This window comes from Opisthocomus hoazin, chromosome 11 (genome assembly GCF_030867145.1).
Source record: "Opisthocomus hoazin isolate bOpiHoa1 chromosome 11, bOpiHoa1.hap1, whole genome shotgun sequence".
In the NCBI taxonomy this organism is placed as follows: domain Eukaryota; kingdom Metazoa; phylum Chordata; class Aves; order Opisthocomiformes; family Opisthocomidae; genus Opisthocomus; species Opisthocomus hoazin.
In genome coordinates this window covers 5,288,679-5,306,467 of record NC_134424.1, presented here as the reverse complement: position 1 = coordinate 5,306,467, position 17,789 = coordinate 5,288,679, and the positions used below count along the sequence as shown (strand labels likewise).

The window sequence follows — 17,789 nt, the reverse complement described above, 5'->3', positions numbered from 1 at the left end:
CCATTTTTATACTCAGCTTAAGAAAAAAAGTGCTTCTGACCTTTCTTCTGGCTTGAAGGGAAGGGAGGAGAAAACATACATATACAAAAATGCTAAAGCTGAAACCCACAGATTTATCTGTTGATCATCTCATTCGGTTCCGAGTTACAGTAGGCAGCTTCTGTTTTATTATCAATATTTAATCAGCATTTAACTCTGACAAGCATTAAGATCTGAAATTTTAAACTAAGTGCAACTTTGCTAAATCCTTTGTGTTGATTACTTCCCCCATTAAGGATTTTCTAAAGGATTCTATCTTTGCTATCTTAAAAGTCTGCATGTGTCTTTTGTTATCAATAATGTACAACTTTAGTAGCATGTTTTGTACTTTCCAATTTTTCATCATGCAAGCTATCCCTGATTTACAATGTTCACTGAATGGTGTTTGATTATTGAAAATGCTTTTACATACATTTAAACAAATGACTGCTTCTGGAAAACTAACACTATTGTCCATAATTCTGTAAAAATACATTTCCCCTCCCTTCTCCCCAAATCAAACATTTCAATTCAAATTCTTACTTCGAGGAAAAACTGGCATATAATTAGGCATTATGCCTAACAGTGCTAAATAAAGGAGAATGTAAACATCTTAATTCTGAAGGTTTAACCATCAAAGCCCCTTGCTGCATCTATTCTGTTATTTGTGCCTCCGTTCAAAGCTCTTTGGAGCTCACAGAAAAAAAAGAAAGCCAACAAAACAGGCAGTATAAAAATCTATTTTACCAGATCTGTGCTGTATCCCACTCCACATGCCCGAGGCCAGGCTCGCATGCAGTGCTGGGACACCCGGGGCCACACGGCCACTCCTCAAGGAGCACAGAGTCCTGCTCTGTAACTGCACTGAGCAGCTTAACCGCTAACTCAGAAGATGGGATTTCACCTGAAATTAAGCTATCAAGCAATTGAGCTCAAACTCAATCAACCAAACCCTTAACCTTCCCTGTTTCGGTGGCACTGCTCTAATTAGGACTCTATCACTATTTCCATTACTATCTCCTATTCTCATGGTTTATTATCTCGGCAGTTTCAATTCTCACCCAGTCGAAATTTGACATCCAGTTTCTTGGACCACATATCATTCATTACAGCTTTATTTTATGAAATACGTTGCAAGATTATGGATCCTGCAGCAAACAGGTTTCCGTTGAAAACTGCACCCCTCACTGCAGTGGAAGCAGGACAGAGTCAAACCTTCTCACAGAAACAAGTCCTATCATTAAAGGACACATAGAACAACTTATTTTTCATCAAGTTGTAGATTTTGTGGTGCAGTTTGAAAACACGTGCTTGAAAGTGCATCCTGCTTGCATACACCATAGCTGACCCACGGTTCTCCAGTCCTCAGGGCCTTCCCACTGAGCCCGCATCGCTTCTAGGAGACATTTTGGCTGAACCCTACTTACCAGCTCTGCCCAGGGCTGTGGGGTGAGACTCAATAACCTAAGATGCTCAGGAGGTCAGACTGAAAACTCTAATGGTCTTTTCCAGTGATATGTTCTAGGAATCACCACAACTGCTTACTGCTGAGGCATGCACACCAGAGGGTGTGCTGATGGTAGCAACAAAACATATGTCTGCCTTTGGAGACACAGCCTACAAACTTTAGGCCAGTTTAAAGATAGCATTTTGCACTTACCACAACCAAAATTCCTAATTTTCCCGAGTTACATGGCATCATGGCCACACATGAACCATGGCTCCACAAGCATCCCATGAATTCTAAGGCCCTCTGATGCACCCAGGACTTAAAATTTTTCCCTTCTTCACAGAAACTCCAAGGGGGAACACCACTGCAGGGTAACAAACCACCTTCATCTGAAACTGCAGGATCTGCTTCTCCTTCAATAGCTGAAATGCATCTAATACCTCATGGACTCCACCATAATAAAACCCAGTAATGTTCAAATCTTGAAGAGAGGCATGTATCGTACAGCTGACATAGACCATTGGCATGGCTAAGGATTGCAGTATTCACTTGAACTTCACGAATTTCATCCTCACTAAATAGATATTTTTGGCAACAAAGAACTGAAAAAAAAAAACCCTCATCATCCTCAGATCTATTTTAATTTAAAACAGAAGAGAACAGGGATATTTTTTTCCCCTTAAAGTACACTTTAATAAAATTAAAAATAAAAATAGCTCTAATTCACTCCAATGCATTTAGTCATTCTGTAAATTTCTAAGTTTAAAATGAAATCACCATTTTATATTCAAACAAGGTCAAGAGAACAGCACTAACGAGCACTGACATCACAGCGAACAGCAGCCACTGCTCAACGCTTACATCAGTGTTGCTTGTTGCTATGGTGCTTAACCGACTATTAATTTCTGAAAGAAGGTGATTATAAAGCAGCCATATGAACCTCAGTCAGATGACACCCTTCAGTACCAAACACTGATCTGCGTTACTCCTGTCTTCTGCAAGGTAATTTTGTGAATCACCACTTTTGTGATGTTAATATTCCTTTCCAACTTGAAACTTTGAACTAGAAGAGAGGCAAGGAGTTAACTTAGAAGCAAGGGACTTTCACGTTGCTTTAAATAAAAATCATTTTGCAGAGAGTGATATTTCTTTCCTTTTCGCTATGCTCCGAAAGACTAAAAAGCATGTGTTTTAATTTTTGCAGTGATAATAAGCAATCAAATTAACAGCTAAATTCTGCTCTCCTGTTCTGCTCAAGGCGCTGCTGTAAAGTGAGGAATGCCTCAGCCTGCGATGAAGCAGTGCTGAAGCTGAACTGACCATTCCCCCAGGGATTCGCCCTGGTAAGGGGACCTTAATGTGGGGCTGTGCCAGAGTGGCTCCCAGCCCAGCACCGGTGGATGCTGGGCCATGGACTCGGTCACACATCCATCAAAACCAGCCAGAGCAGGGTCTTCCTATTTGCACATGATGTAACTTCTCAGAGCATGGCTGAAAGCCAAAAAGTGAATTTTTGTAGCCTTGCTCCTAAAATACCACTGGGCACCTAAACCATTGGCTTCCCAGGCAAAACGCAGGTTTAAGGCACAGTGGCGGCTTCAAAAGCTTAGCTTCAAGACCAACGCCATTATCTTTATCCACGTTGCCAGAAGAGCTTCTACTTGTGCAGCTAAGGCATGCTCCCGGGGTTGCAGGATCAGATCTTTACTTTAGACATGTTTCAGAAATTGCGTGCAAAATATTATTTGTGTTTACCTTCTTCAGTTGCTCCTGTAAAGCAATCTTCAGTTACAGCCACCCTTAAAGGTCACTCTTCTTACCCTGCAGAGAAAGAAGGTAACACACGTGACTCTTGTCAGCAACAACACCGAAAGCATTTTCATTGGCACCACATTTGCAAGTACAAACATAAACAAAGCAACAAATGAATCCAATCGTGTTTAATGGTGAATGACTTTTGGAGAGAGTTAATAAAAACAGAGTCACAGGACTGCTGCTTATCAGTATCAGCCAGTGTGAGCCTCTTCAGTTAAACGCAAACAACTTGGTCTTTGGGAGAAAAAAGAAGAAAAAAACCCCACGGAGATGAGACATCTTTGTTCTCAAGCATAAACTTTCTTAATCTTGATGTCTATCAATCTATTTTCAGTTTGAATAATAGATGAGTTCAGTCCTTTGTTTCAGAAATCTGACTCTTGTCTGAATGGGGTCTCCTTACTTAAGGCATTTTAAGACCATTTGTAACCACTGCTATTTTAGCTTCTGGATCCTTTCTCTCTTAAAAAAAAAAAAAAAAAAAAAAAATCATTTTCCACAGAGACACAGTCCTAGACGAGATTTTAAAACTAGCTGCATCTTCCATGCCTAATTCAAAAAGTTGTTTACTGTCTTGGGATATCATCTCGTTAAGCATTACCAAGAGCACACCAGGCACGCCAAAGTGGTAAGAGCAGTGGGTATTAAAAAGAGAAATAATTAAAGTGTATCTTTATAAAAAGTAGGAGGGAGAAAACAGCACGTGTAGGTTTTTTTTACCCTGTATGTTACTGCATCTTGTGTACTCTCTCTTATGCAAAAGAGTATGTAATCTTTTAAGAAACATGACAATCTGCCACTTTCTGTTCATGTAATTGGGATCAACATATGGTACAAGAGAAAAGAAAAACATTTGTTTATTAATTTAGATCAAGTCACTAACTCAAACCACGAACAGCATTCAGAATTAATTCCACATCAATTGACCAAATACCTTAACAGTGTAAAATTGTAAATTCACCAAAATGTTGATCTTCCAGTGCAGGGGTGCAGAATAATATGTAATGAAAACAGAAAGAAATTGGTGACAATTTGGTGACACAGATGACATCATACAAAACGGAAAGTCAGTGACATGTGGATATGTAAGACAGAGGTACGTGAAACTCCATTTCATAAAATTCACATAGTGATGCGGAGTTTTGGGGGCGTTTGTGAAACTCGTCAAATGGTAAGTTACGCTATTTACATCAGTAGGTGAAGCTTTCTACTGAAGCAGTAAAATACGAACCCCCGGGAAAAATCAGAATCTTCATTAAGTTCTTTCAAAAGAAAATGCACTCATTTGCCACTTATTTCGGAAGAAAAAATGTTTTCGCAATGAGAGTGAGGCACTACTTCTTTACCATTGAAATCTGATTATTTTTAGCCAGAAAAAGGTGGTTACCTTGAGATGAAATGAATATTGGTTTTATCTGTTGCTCACTGGCATTTTATCTTATTTTATTTTTTATGTTGTGAGTGAGAAGCTTTTCACGGTTCTTGTAATGAGGTACTGGAAGATCAGTGGCCAAAATTTGTATGTGTTTGCTATATAGGAAGCCCTATGTGCTTTGCTGGGGTACATGTATAATACATTCCTGATTCTGCACTGTAAAGGACATAACACTACTCCGTCATAATAGGTCAGGTCTCACCTTCCTGAGTATGTAAAACAATATATCTTTTATGTAAAATACATGACCTTTGACATACGATGTGCTCTTAGATTAGCAACAATAAAGGCTTTTATCCTGCTTTGCTGCAGGGGTTATCTTGGATTTGACACTTTAACCCTCTTTTCTTATTTATCTGTTTTATAAATTATCTGGGTATTTGGCAGTCAGATCCTTATTTTGGCAGTATTTTGCAAGCAGACTTCATTTCTACCCTGAGTCTTCATGATAGCAAATGAACTATCTTAAAATGCACTTTTTAAGGAAACTGCTGAAAATTACATGTTTGCATAAAATGCGCATACAATATCTCTTTCTGCAGTGTTTTAAAAGGCAGGTAACGTTTTCTGAGCACACTTGTCATACGAACTGAACACACTCCAAGGAAACCCAGTAACACTGGCCCAATTTTAGCTGGTGGGAGACCAATGTGGTCTGCCGAGGGCAACACACACAGAGGGCTGAGGACGTTAGCTCTTCTCACAAATTACTCCCCAACTGGAATCTGGGCTGCTTTCATTTCTGGTTATCTAAGTTGCACTATACGCTACCTGACTTTCAAAAATTTCAATAATGTACCATTGAAGTTAAAACGAGCAGCAGAGACAGCTGTTCCCAACTGTGAAAATTTCTCATTAATAGTCGAAAAGTTGAGTATCTCAAAATGTAGAAACACAAATACAGACTTTCCTCCTGAAAATGTTTATATGGGTGAGCGAACTGATGTAGGCAACACACATTGCTTCCATCACACTGTCTTTAAGATAAACACAAAGTACCATCAACACTGTAAGCGTGTGTGTGGAGCAAACAAAGAAAAAATCCCATCCTACCAAAGCAAGACACTTCACTCATATTTTCCCCCTAAGGAGATGATTAAAATAGAAAAACAAACTACAAACAAAAATCCACGTTGCGAGCAGCAGCGGTCCTGCTGTCTCACGAGTGGAGGGAAGGTCTCCAAGCACCCGCAACACCGTCCCCTTCGGCTCAACTGGCATCCCACATGGGGAACGGTCTGTGCGAAAGTGCGTGCCCTGCTCAGCTTTTACCAGATATTCCTGAAAACACTGGGTTTTCTCACCAAGTGCCTCAGTTTACCCATATACAAGAGGAGTAAACGCTTTCATAACACATTTTGAAATCTTTGGATACAAAGATACTTCTAAAAATAGCTGGTTTTGGCAGGATTTTGGAAAGACAACTGGTAATAATCCCAAAAATATCACAAGCTGAGCCAGTACCATAACCTTTTCAGTTGACTTGAACCGAAAGTCCCCCTATTGCTCTGGACCAGGTCCTGCCTGTTTACCTGGTACCAAGGGACCAGACAAAAAGATCAGGGGCTTTGCCATTATACTTGCTATGGGTTTGGTACTTGTAACTCTTTTCATCTGACAATGCGTAAACCCTTTAGTGGTCTCCTCCTTCAGGGCAGAGAGGTCATTCTGAGGAGGCTGCAGGATGGAGCCCTAACTCTAAGTGCTTACCGCAAAGCCAAATTTAACCAATAATATAAAGAATATGCAGAAATAGAGAGCATTGGAGAATGAAAGTCTACTTAAAACAGTAGCATTTTTACTAATATCTAAATGAGAAGAGCCTTGGGTACACCCAAAAAGAGATTAACAAGGACCTTCATCCCACACAAGCTGGCTGTGAGTAATCTTACACAGGAAAGTAGAACACCAGTTGAGCTGCTCCCCTGCTTAGAATTACACATGTACAGTTTTTTGCCAGTGTCCCAGCCTTGAGAATCCTACAATTCATTACTGGAAACCTAAAGTAGCAAAGGAATCTCCCCTTCACTACCTAGAAAGCACACTTTCTTTTTAAAAATAAAAAGAAAAAAGAGAAAACAAATACACCCGATAGCACAACAAAAAACTGTTTCTGCAATTTGATTTCAATTCATCTTCCTTTTGTAAGACCAACTGAATTATATGTAATGTGCCTGATTAAAATATTTACTACAAGGCTTCCTGAAAGCTTTAAAATATCAAACCTTGATCATCAAAATAAGCACTTCTGTGCAGTAATTTCTTCTAAATAAAGTCAACCATAACCATCTAATGCAGCTGTTTCTTTCCCTTCAGAACTCCCTGAGTCACATTCAGCTGCACACAGGCTGAAATACGAAATATGTCCTACTATTCTCATAATTATTATTTTCTTGTCCTGTGCAGGAATAGATGCATTCAATGATTTTGTCAACTGTACATTTGTACAAGGAAAAAAAAAAAAAAAAGATTTTTTCATTTTGTATTTTTCTAATCCTGAAAATACAGGATGTATAGTGATCGTGAAGAGCAACATCTGGCATCAGACAGGCTTGTGAGCCCAATCCTGCATACAGCTTATTCTTCTCACCCAATGCACTGGGTTGAGTTACTTGCACTAACACACACAGTCATGTAGTATTGCTTTGAGGATGGTCAGCAGTCATCTCCTCAGCTTTGTTGCACCTATATTTTTTAAAAGGGTACCCAGCAACCTAAAAATATATATATTACACTAAATATTTTAAATAATCTGAGGGAGAAATTTTTTTTCTGACCATCGTCAAGGTGGCTACTTTTTATTGTGCAGTGTACGTTAAATCTCAGGAGGCACGGTACAGGAGGCTTTCTACAACAGGAGTCATTATCACCGCCTCAGAAAGTGAAATGCAGGTGAACAGTAAAACTGCGAGAGTCTAAGTGCACTTCTTCCACCTTGCTTTGAAGAGGGGGAAATGGATTTGGTACAGGCCAAAACACAGGGATATTAATGCTCGCTACGTTGCTGCTTCTCGGTGGAAGGAGGGTGCAAATCATACTCTATTTTCATTTTCAGTCATTAGCAGGCTGTTCAGAATCTCTAGCTGGTGCTTATTATTTATTCTAAACAGCAATAAAATATAATAAAATAAAAATAAATAACAGCACGAGGGCAAAGCTATGCACAGCACATTTTCTCTTTCAAAATAATATTACCTTTCAAGTCCACCGTAACCTTGGAAAAGAATCACTCGATGTAAGCCGGTGCTACGAAACTAATCACAATCCCTTCCTCCCCCGCTTTTTAATAGCTCTTATAGGAAATATGGGTACAGTTAATAGACAAGTTAAGAACAGCTCGCTTCCAACACAGGATTTGAACTGCGATTGTAACTCTTGCATCTTTTAATGACGGACTGGTTATTTGCCTCACACGAATTACTTGGCGTAACAGAGCTGGCCCTCACTGAATTCGTCGGATGCAGAGACCCTAACGCGTTCCCAGAAAGCACCCAGCCTGCCAACGGCCCAACCGAACGATGCGCGGCCATCTCCGACGCCCAGCGCCAGCAGATCAAACGCTGCCGCCTGGTTTACGCTTGCCAGACCTTCCCCGTTTCTTAAAATAACTCTCCGTGCCTCAATGCCAGCCTTAACCATTTTATGTCGGTGTGGTAACTCTCATCTTGAAACTTCATCTCACCTAATTAAAGCAACGAGAGGAATACCCCTTCCCCGCGCCCCATGGAGCAGCCGCTGTGGGGAGCAGCCGCCGCGGGTGCCGGGCTCGCTCGCTGGCGTCGCAGCCAAGCCACAGCCGTTAACTTCTCAGGACTCCCACGCGACTCGCATCGCTCAGCCTGGCAAAGCCCGGTCCTCAGGGAAGGCGGCCGGTTCTCCCCCAAATTCGCGAATTTCCACGCACCCCCCCCCCCCCCCCCATGACCTGCGCGGTGCCGCGGGCGGGCGCCTCACCTCGGCTCGAGGCGGCCCTCGCGGCTCTCCCGCCCTCGGGCCGCGCCCGCCCCCGCCGCCCGCCTCGCCTCGCGCCGCCTCAGCGGGGGCCGCGCTCCTCTCCCTTACCTGACGGGCGAGCCGTACTCCGGGTCATGGTCATGGGAAAATATTTTCCAGGTATCCTTTAACTGCCTTTAAATATTGAAGCCTCAAAACAATATTTGCTGTTTTACCTTTGAAGCTTTAACAAAAGCTTTGTTTTAGCATTTACCTCGGTGTGCAATAAGAGTTAATAATCAAATCCGTCCCAACCCCCACAAATGTTAAACAAAAAGATAAAAGAAATGCAAATAGCTATTGTCATGGAAAGTTAAAGTACCTGTCTGTATTTTTAAGTGAAAACTATTATCTCTATCAATCAAAATTTAAGAATACAATAGCACTAATCACACAAGGTGCTTTGACTGAGGTACTTTTCCCCATAAAAAGTTTTTTGTTTTTTTTTTTTTTAAACTGGTGCATAAAAGTAATACAATTAGGTACAGTATTTGTAATTTTGTTATTAAAATCCCTCAGCAGTCTTACTGTTAATAAATGCCTCTGAGTCTGTAGGCTGATTTGTACCCAAGAAGACCAAAGTCCCTACATATTTTAATAAGGTTGATGAAATTTTATTCAGATTCTCACACTTTCCAACATGTGGTGGAACAGCACACTCTTCTGTTTGAGAGGAGTTACTCAAATGAAGGAAATGGTTAATTGGTAACCAAAACTACTACTTCTGGCCTCGCTGCACACTTTCCACATTTCTCCAAGCGCTGTCTGTACTACAACCGTCTGCTCTGAAGACGTGCCCTTTGTCATCGTTTCTCCAGTTTTGGGGACCAGTTCCCTCTCGTTGGGACTCAGGTTCTCCTGGCACGACGTATGTTACACACACAGTATATACACTGCGCAGGCACACGCACGGATTTTCTCGAAAGTCATTTTTAAAACTCATTTGTCCAGACTGAACCAGAAACCAAGCTGCACAGTTAATAAGTGCACGAGCGAGTGACAGTAATTACGCCTTATACTAAACGAAAGCGCCCGACATTAAAATACCTATAAGTAAATAGTTAAGCCAGGATGCCATTATGCAAACTCTGCTCTCAGGGAGGGATGTCTCCCACACCGAGGAGCAATAGGACTGTCATTTTTTCCCCCTGCAATATCAGGTTTCCTACTCTACAGTTCTGGTACTCTGCATCATGGCTAACATCTCTAGTGTGCTATTAATATCAATGAAGAGACGATTCAATTTCCACATAAGAAAAACCTTCCTATTACAGCGCAGGCATTCTAGTGAGGACCCTTGCAAAGGAAACAATAAACACCAGAGGGTTGGTTCTCCCCCCCCCCCCCCCCCCGGTATTTTTTTTTCCTGCTGCTGCTTTTGCAGTTCTGCGTTGCACACTGTTTGAAAGCTTTTAGCTAACAATGGAAGCATTATCTTCAGGATAGTTACAAAACAGGATTTGTTAGTACAAAGAATAGTAACACCGAACTCATTCCCCCCCCCCCCAGCAAATACCTGCCTATTGCAATACGGCAGTTAGTACTTTATTCAGAAGTATATTCCAGAAACACCTGTATTCTTGATCTAATTCCCTACAACAAAGTCCCTAAGCAGACCAGGTTTGCTTAAGAAGGTCTGGACAATTAAACAAACAAACGTTTTTTGCATTCATAAAATGGAACAGAAATAAAAGTACCTTATTCTACCGGAGTGCAAACTTACCCATTAATGATGAAGAAAATGGCTTAGAGCTGTACAGTAATTCCCAACCAACTGCAGAAAAGTTGAGAGTTTGAAAACACTAAAGCACTTTTGACTATCCAGCCTTTCTGTGCTTCAACACTGGCTGCAGTGTAAGGAAGGACTGAAGGTATGTGGTCTAAACACAACAAAAGCCACTGCCTTACTCTAGATTAAATATGCAGGAAGAGGCCCCTTTGCATAAACACAAACACTCAGCAAATGAGTAACTGGCTCAAATCAGACGCCTGCTGTGCATTCTACCTGTCCTGATCTCTGACAAGCTACACAGCTTGTTTAAGGGGATAGGAGCTACAAAATCAAATCAAATCATAGTGCTAAACGCTTTGCTCATATAATAGTAAATAACAACAGCACCAACAACTCGACGCCAAACGTTCATTTCTAATCTAAGCATTGCTCTGGCAAAGAGCTGAATCGTGTGCTATGCCCGCTTTGGCTCAGCCACCCATCTCGCCAGAGCAGAAGAAACACAACCAAACACCACCTGTAAAATTCAGTACAGTTAATGAAAATGAAATCTAATATATTCCTGGCCCGGTCTTTTTTTTTAAATGAGGATTTAAAATTAATACAGAGTCTTTTGGTTGAGTTGACAGATTAAATCTGAATTTGCTTGTACTGACCCTGTCTTGTTTACTATATAAAAGACATTATACACACAGACCTATTTTAGCTGTTCTGAATCACTGCATAATGCACACCTATTTACTAGTTTATTTGGGGAAAAGGAAGAAATTGCTTAAGTTTCCCTTAAAAACATTATTTTCAAAATATTGCCCTCATAAAACAACCCCTCCAAACTATATTTACTTCAAAACCCAACTAAATTAGAGACTGTGATAACCACCAAGCACCTCTAAGCATTTATTATTATAATCAAATATACATAATTATATACTGTGATTTACTCTTGCTTCTAGAGAAATAGATTATTTTTCAGTCCTGTTTATCCTTTCATACCAGAAACAGAATGAAGCAGCACAATTTTAAAGCAATTGGAATTCACCAGTGTCCCTTCCCAACTTAAGGAGTCAAATCACATTGACCTCTTATTGTGAGTCCTAGCTACATGTTGGTTTTGGTAATTTAATTATTTTTTAATAACTTGCAGTATTAAATCATTGCCATCGAAACACAAATAAGATTATACTCCTCTGCCTTACTCTCCTGTGCTCCTGACTACAGCGTAACGTGGACGACACGACTGCGTCCGGCACCGAAATTTCATTTTGAAAGAGCACTTACACAGGAGCAGACACAGGAAAGATTAGGGCTTTAAAAGATGCAGCACGTATTTACTGGATTCTCAACATGTGCCACAGATTACTTCAAAGGATACTGGATGTAACTCACAGTTTCAATGCAGATCAAGCGTGTTCAGTTCCACTGAGCACTCGCACAGTACAGGAGTTTTTACTTTTCCTTGGATAAACTCACCACGTTAAAATACAGTAAAATTGCTAACATAACCTCATCAAGCCTAACAGGAAAAAAATCCTCCATGAAAGAATCTTGCAAGAAATTTTAGAGTCCCTGTATCATTCACTATTTTTACATTGAAATGACCTTCCAAATAAGGTGTCAGATAATACTGTTCACATAGATGATAGCGATCTAACCTTGATGCAAATAAACCATAGAACAAAATTTAATCAGTATATCACTGTGTAAAAAGCCTTTGTCCATCCCAATGGAGCTTCTAATGACTGTTTTGGCAGTTCTGGCTGGTAGTTATGCCTCCCTGCTCATATATATCTCATACTGGTTGAGCAAGCTAATGGAACTGCTGTTAGTGGAATCCAATATTAATACCCTGCATCATGCAAAACTGGATGCAACTGAATATATTATACAATTACAGGTAGTATCTAATTCCATAGGTATTAGATACTGGGCTCTAAATTAATATTTTAATAGAGAAAATGAAATAAATACCACATTTCAGGTAAGATATCTATGAGCTCTGGATCTGCCAGTCTTCCTGCTGTAAGCCTACTCTATACTCACACAGAACAGACATAGGACCCTGACAAAAACTGGCAGGCAAGGTTTAGATGCTGAGTGACACATACCGATACACAGAGTCAAAGATGTCATCTTCACGCAAGCTCCACTAGTTAGGAGCTTGGGAGAAAAAATGAAACAAAAAAAAAAAAAAAGAAACAAAACAAAAAAAGGGATGGGGGGGCAGGGGGTGAGAGTGGAGCAAGACCTCCAGAAAATAAACAGGGTGTACAGTTTCAAAGGCTACAGACACAGACATTTCATTGTTCAAGCCAATTATCAGTGGAAAATAATAACAACAGATGGATTCAGAGTCACTGACTTTTCATATGCACTTCATCTCTGCACAACAGATGATGAAATGCGAGAGCTATCTCAGAAAGGCAAAACATCTTTCAGTAAAAGAACTCTATACTCCAGATGGGGACCTTCTAAGGCAGCTGATTATCTTCTTATAATGTTGTAAGATAGACTTACTAAAACATTTCAGGAACCGATCAGATAGGATGAGCACAATGGCATCATTATGAGGAGTAAGTTGCTTCGGCCTCAGACTTGCAACTAAACCAGTCAGAGATTTCAATACAGTCAGAGCTGTCCAGTCCCCTTTTTCGCATCAAGTACTGCTTCCAAAAAAAGGGCCTGAAATTGCTGCTCACAGCCTGGGCAAAACACGAGGGTCGACTTTGCCCAGAGAGGGGATGCAGGCGTGGGGCTGCCGAGTTGGTGGCTACACGAACTGGTCCCCAATAAAAGTCCTGCTGCCACGAGCAAGGCGAGCCCACTCGCCTTCTGCAAGCATGCCATTTCACACAGGGCCAAAGGCAGAGGACAAAAGATGTTTACAAGCATGACTTTGTCCACTATAATTGCTAGATGTAGAAGAACCTCGTCATCCAGGGGCCTACAGTGATGTAAATTAGGAGTAACCTCAGCTAAGTCAATGGGGTTACACCCGCAAAAACTGGTGTGAGGCACAAATAAGACACAAATTCTTTCTTACAAGGCCTTTACAAAAACTCATCTTTTTATGGGAAATAAAAATTTGCTTTCAAAGGGAAATAACAAACACACGTAAATTTTGGTGGTTCCGGTGATAAGCAGTTCCAACAAATGTCACAAACACCCACTGAAGAACCACCTACCTAGCGCAACCTTCTCCCACTCAACCTGAATACCACAAAGTATGTGTTTTTGATCACATGAATCAGGTATACCACAATCTCAAAACCAGAAAAAAAAACCTAAGTAGTGGAAAAATTAGCTCATTAATCTTTAAGACAACATTTCTTTAATGGAAGAATACTACATAAGTAGTGCATTAAAATGAACTGGCTGCCATTTTCACAGTTTCTTCTCCAAAACACTGCAAGGAAAATTTTAAAAAATGACATGCTCCGTAAATCAGTAGCGTGTACCGAGGGGTAGCAATACACAACACACACGCACTGAACTTGCACCTACTGCTAATTTATTTCACAAGTTACAAAACATTTCATAAGTAGAGGGGCTGTCGGCTTCACAAACGCAAAGGGGAGAGATGAGTTTGTGGGCACAAAGCACAACGTTTCCCCCCTTTGTGAAGTACTTTGTCAAAAGTAAATTCACAGGGGAACATACGAGCAAAGAGTAAATTTTGCCCAGGGCAAAATTCTGCAACTGCTTTAAGAAGCAAACAAGACCACAAAAGATGTGTAATACAACCATCTGGCTCTACTCATGCTATATCAATAATCCCCAAAATTTATCCCCACCCCCTTAATCAACCCACACTGATGCCACAAAACCAAATGGCATCACTTATGCTTCCTGCCCATCACATTTTGAAATGTTATTTAATATGCATACAGTACATATTTGCATGTTAATCAATTTCTTTAAGAAAAAAATATTTTTGCTTCTTGAGCTATTAGTTCTGCTTTTTCTACTTATTCACACTGGGATCTCCAAAACCACCAAGAAAGTCCTTGCGGTAAAGATACTCTCATATCGACACGGCGTCTCAGGTATCAGGATAACGTACTGGTCAAAATTTCAATCTCTTCTTCTCTCTAGTTTTGTGTCACAGTGTGAAAATAACAGTGGGTGAATAATAATGTGCCAGCAAAATTAGCTGTTCAAGAAACACGGGTAAGCGATCCGTTTTGAACTCGAGGTTGGATGTGTTTCTAAGCATCGCCTTGTTCGTGATGCAGAGAAGGAATTACAGAGGGGCAGTGTCTTTTCCATCTAGAATTTTGAATATTTGCATCAATTATTTCAGGCTGCCCCCCATCCAGGAGCCAGCCTGCTCATGAAGGAGGAGGAGAACAAGGGAGCTACTGGCCATGGATGGAGGACAAGCCCCCAATGCATGTCGGCTGCACAGCCACTCTCCCTTCCTGCCCCAAGCCCATGGTGGAAGACCACCCCGGGACAGACAGCCAGCCAGCCATGCGAAGGGACCGAAAGGCCGACTCCACCATTGTTTGGGGTTGGCTTCATTCTTGAGGGAAAAATCACCCATGTAACCATCGTGATTCATATCACGAGCGTGCGACGTGAAACCGGTACCAAAAACAACACTTCAGTGACGGTCTCTCTGCGGCGCTTCGGCGACCGACGGCCACGGCCCTGGGCGCTGACTCAGAGCTCTTATTCTTAATCGACTCTTCTGCAACAACACACCCCGGCCCAAACCCTGCCTCTCCCCACAGCCGTGGCTGGCTGGCTGCTCGCTCCCCGTGTCCAGGGGATGCACACCGTGCCATGGAGGATGCCCCACGGCCGGCAGTGCTTCTTGCCCTCCTGTAGCACGAACGTGTGGCTGGTACGTAGGGAAGGAGAAACACAAGCCCTAAGCACTCATGGCATAGGTGGAAATGTTTTGCAACTATTTTCTTTGGAAATAAGCGTACGTATAGCGGTTATGTCTGCTCCTACATCCAGACTACCAACCCGAGATCACAAATACTTTGTTATTTTTTTTTTAATGTTTTTAAAATCCATTTTTGGATCGCTTCTGCTGTTTCTATGGCTTGACTTGTACGGCCTCTTTGTAAGAGCTGCAAACAGTCTCCCACAAACACAGGAATGGGCGAATGGTTTAGAGAGCTAATCCACACCTGGGCTACGTAAAAGGGGCTCATATTTTCCAAACAGAAACACAACCCCTTTTATATATGAACCAGATTTGGATCCAAACACTAAACCCTTCACCACATCCTATGTGGGGCTCTGCAACAGTCAAGGGGAGCGGTGGTGGGTGGTGGCTGTGCCCACGTTTCTGCGGGAGCACCGGCTCCATCCCAGTGGTGAGCCGTGGACATGGAAAAGTCGTGACCATGGACTTGGATATGAATGGCAGACCTGTCCCCAGTTACACCACGGTTAATACAGGGTAATCCCCATCCTGCGCACGCCTCTTACAGAAGAATCTGGCCCTGTTTCGTTGCTCTTGTTAGAAAAATGAAGGCTGTGACAGAAAATAGCTGAGAACTACATCTTGCCGATGCCAAAATACAATAATAACATGTTCAAAGATTTAATTTAGAAGACTACAAAGTCTAGCTCATACATCATAACACCTTGAAATAACACTTTAAGGTCAAATCCTGTGCATTTTTGGAAACCACCAAAACATAATGAAGTTTTACTTAAACACAGCATTTACATTTATAATGCATTTCAGATTCTTCAAGTAAGCTAGACCACATGCTAGGAAAATGTACTTCCCACAACATACAAATTAAGTCATGTACAGCCTTCCCTCCGCAGGCTGAACAGCCACTGGTACAAATGGAAGTCCTGTGTACAGATCAAAGGCAGCATGTGGACCTCCGAATATGATTTTTAAATTTTTTTTAATTGGCAAAACATCAAATCCCACTAGTAGTTTATTTTTGTTGCCTTCCTTGCCCCTTTTCTACCTCTCCCACTTATTTCACAACGGAACATTTTTAAACCGCTAGAAATCTTTGTGGCAAAGATGATGTCATACTGACACAAGATCAGGTGTGAGGTATGGTATGAATAAATACTTATCCGCAACCACATTTAATTTTCAATGGTTGGGCATCAAGAGACAAAGAAGTTCTTATGCAGACATATTAACTGAGGATTTAATTTTAAATGGTCTGCATTTAAAAGAGCAGGAACAACGCATAGGGCAAGCCTAGAAATAAAAAAAAAAAAAAAAAAAAATCAGCCCACACAAAAAACCCAAACCCCCTTGTACGTTCCTTCTTGTTTTTGGGAAAGCAGTGTGCAGCTCTAAAACTTATTGCTCTTCACAGTAATATATGGTGCTTGATTATTTTGTCTTCTAAGTCACCGATACCATGCAGGATAATTGTACTTTATGCACTGGTAATAAAAACTCTCCTTACGAAAATAAATATGTATTTTACAGTAATCAAGCAGGAACTAATTTTGTACTTTTTCACAAGTGGCCATTTACTTTGGCACTGAATGGTAATGCATAGTAGAGAACGCAGTACATGCTTTAACCCAAGAAAAATTAGACTTGAAAATTAATACACAGTGAAAGACAAATTTAAAGCAGCCTTCCTGTGTTCTGACATAAGAATATAAAAATGACACGAGCAACTAAAGATTAGTTTACATACTTTTCAATCACAGCTGCCGCTCAGTAACCACAATACCTTTAAAATGACATTCTACCGAAACAGATACAGTTTGGCTGCAACAGCGGCTAGACACAGTTAACGTGAAATTAAAAGGGCATTTTTTATTTACACACATCGTACAGCACTGAGCCCCAGCACAATTACAATGGAAAGATTTTTAGCATGATTAATTTAGAAATAATCTAGTGATAAATAGAGTGCATTGCAAGTGATTCTGCCGAGCAAATTTTTATCACCAGCCTTAGATGTCAAAACACAGTTTCAGGGACAGAGAAAGAACGAGTCACATCATCTTGGTTAATATTTAATTGGGTGCTAAAGATTCCTCCTAAGGACCTCTGAACCATCACCAGCAGCCCCACAAGATGTCCCTGTCTGTGAAACAGATACCAACCCTTTCTGTATAAACTAAAATAACATTAAATTTAATCAAACCATTCAATTAATAAATCACTTCAGTGGACATTGCAGCCCTGTTTAATTACATAATTTTAAAAATATTTGCACACTGCAACCACTAAGATTGTCTCTGAGGTTTCATAATACACACTTAACACTTGAGTTGGAGAACAAATTTATTTAATAAATGCAGAGCTAAGTGCAGTAATGCCACTCCACTCAAACTGCAAAAATCACTCAGCATATCCTGCAAGAAAAAAGCAAATAAATTTTTTCCCCATT

At 40.8% G+C, this 17,789-nt stretch overlaps 1 protein-coding gene across 10 annotated transcripts in view; it reads right to left on the bottom strand.

The window, feature by feature from the left end:
* Positions 1-17,789, bottom strand: part of FOXP1 (forkhead box P1) — a 385,680-nt gene that overhangs the window by 217,342 nt on the left and 150,549 nt on the right. For 9 of the 10 annotated variants that reach the window (XM_075433280.1, XM_075433293.1, XM_075433294.1 and 6 more), the window contains one exon: positions 3,224-3,289. The gene's annotated coding sequence lies outside the window, so the exon portion shown is untranslated. Of the gene's footprint in view, positions 1-3,223; positions 3,290-10,434; positions 10,493-17,789 lie in introns of those variants that run through there. The other variant, XM_075433287.1, reaches the window with a different exon arrangement.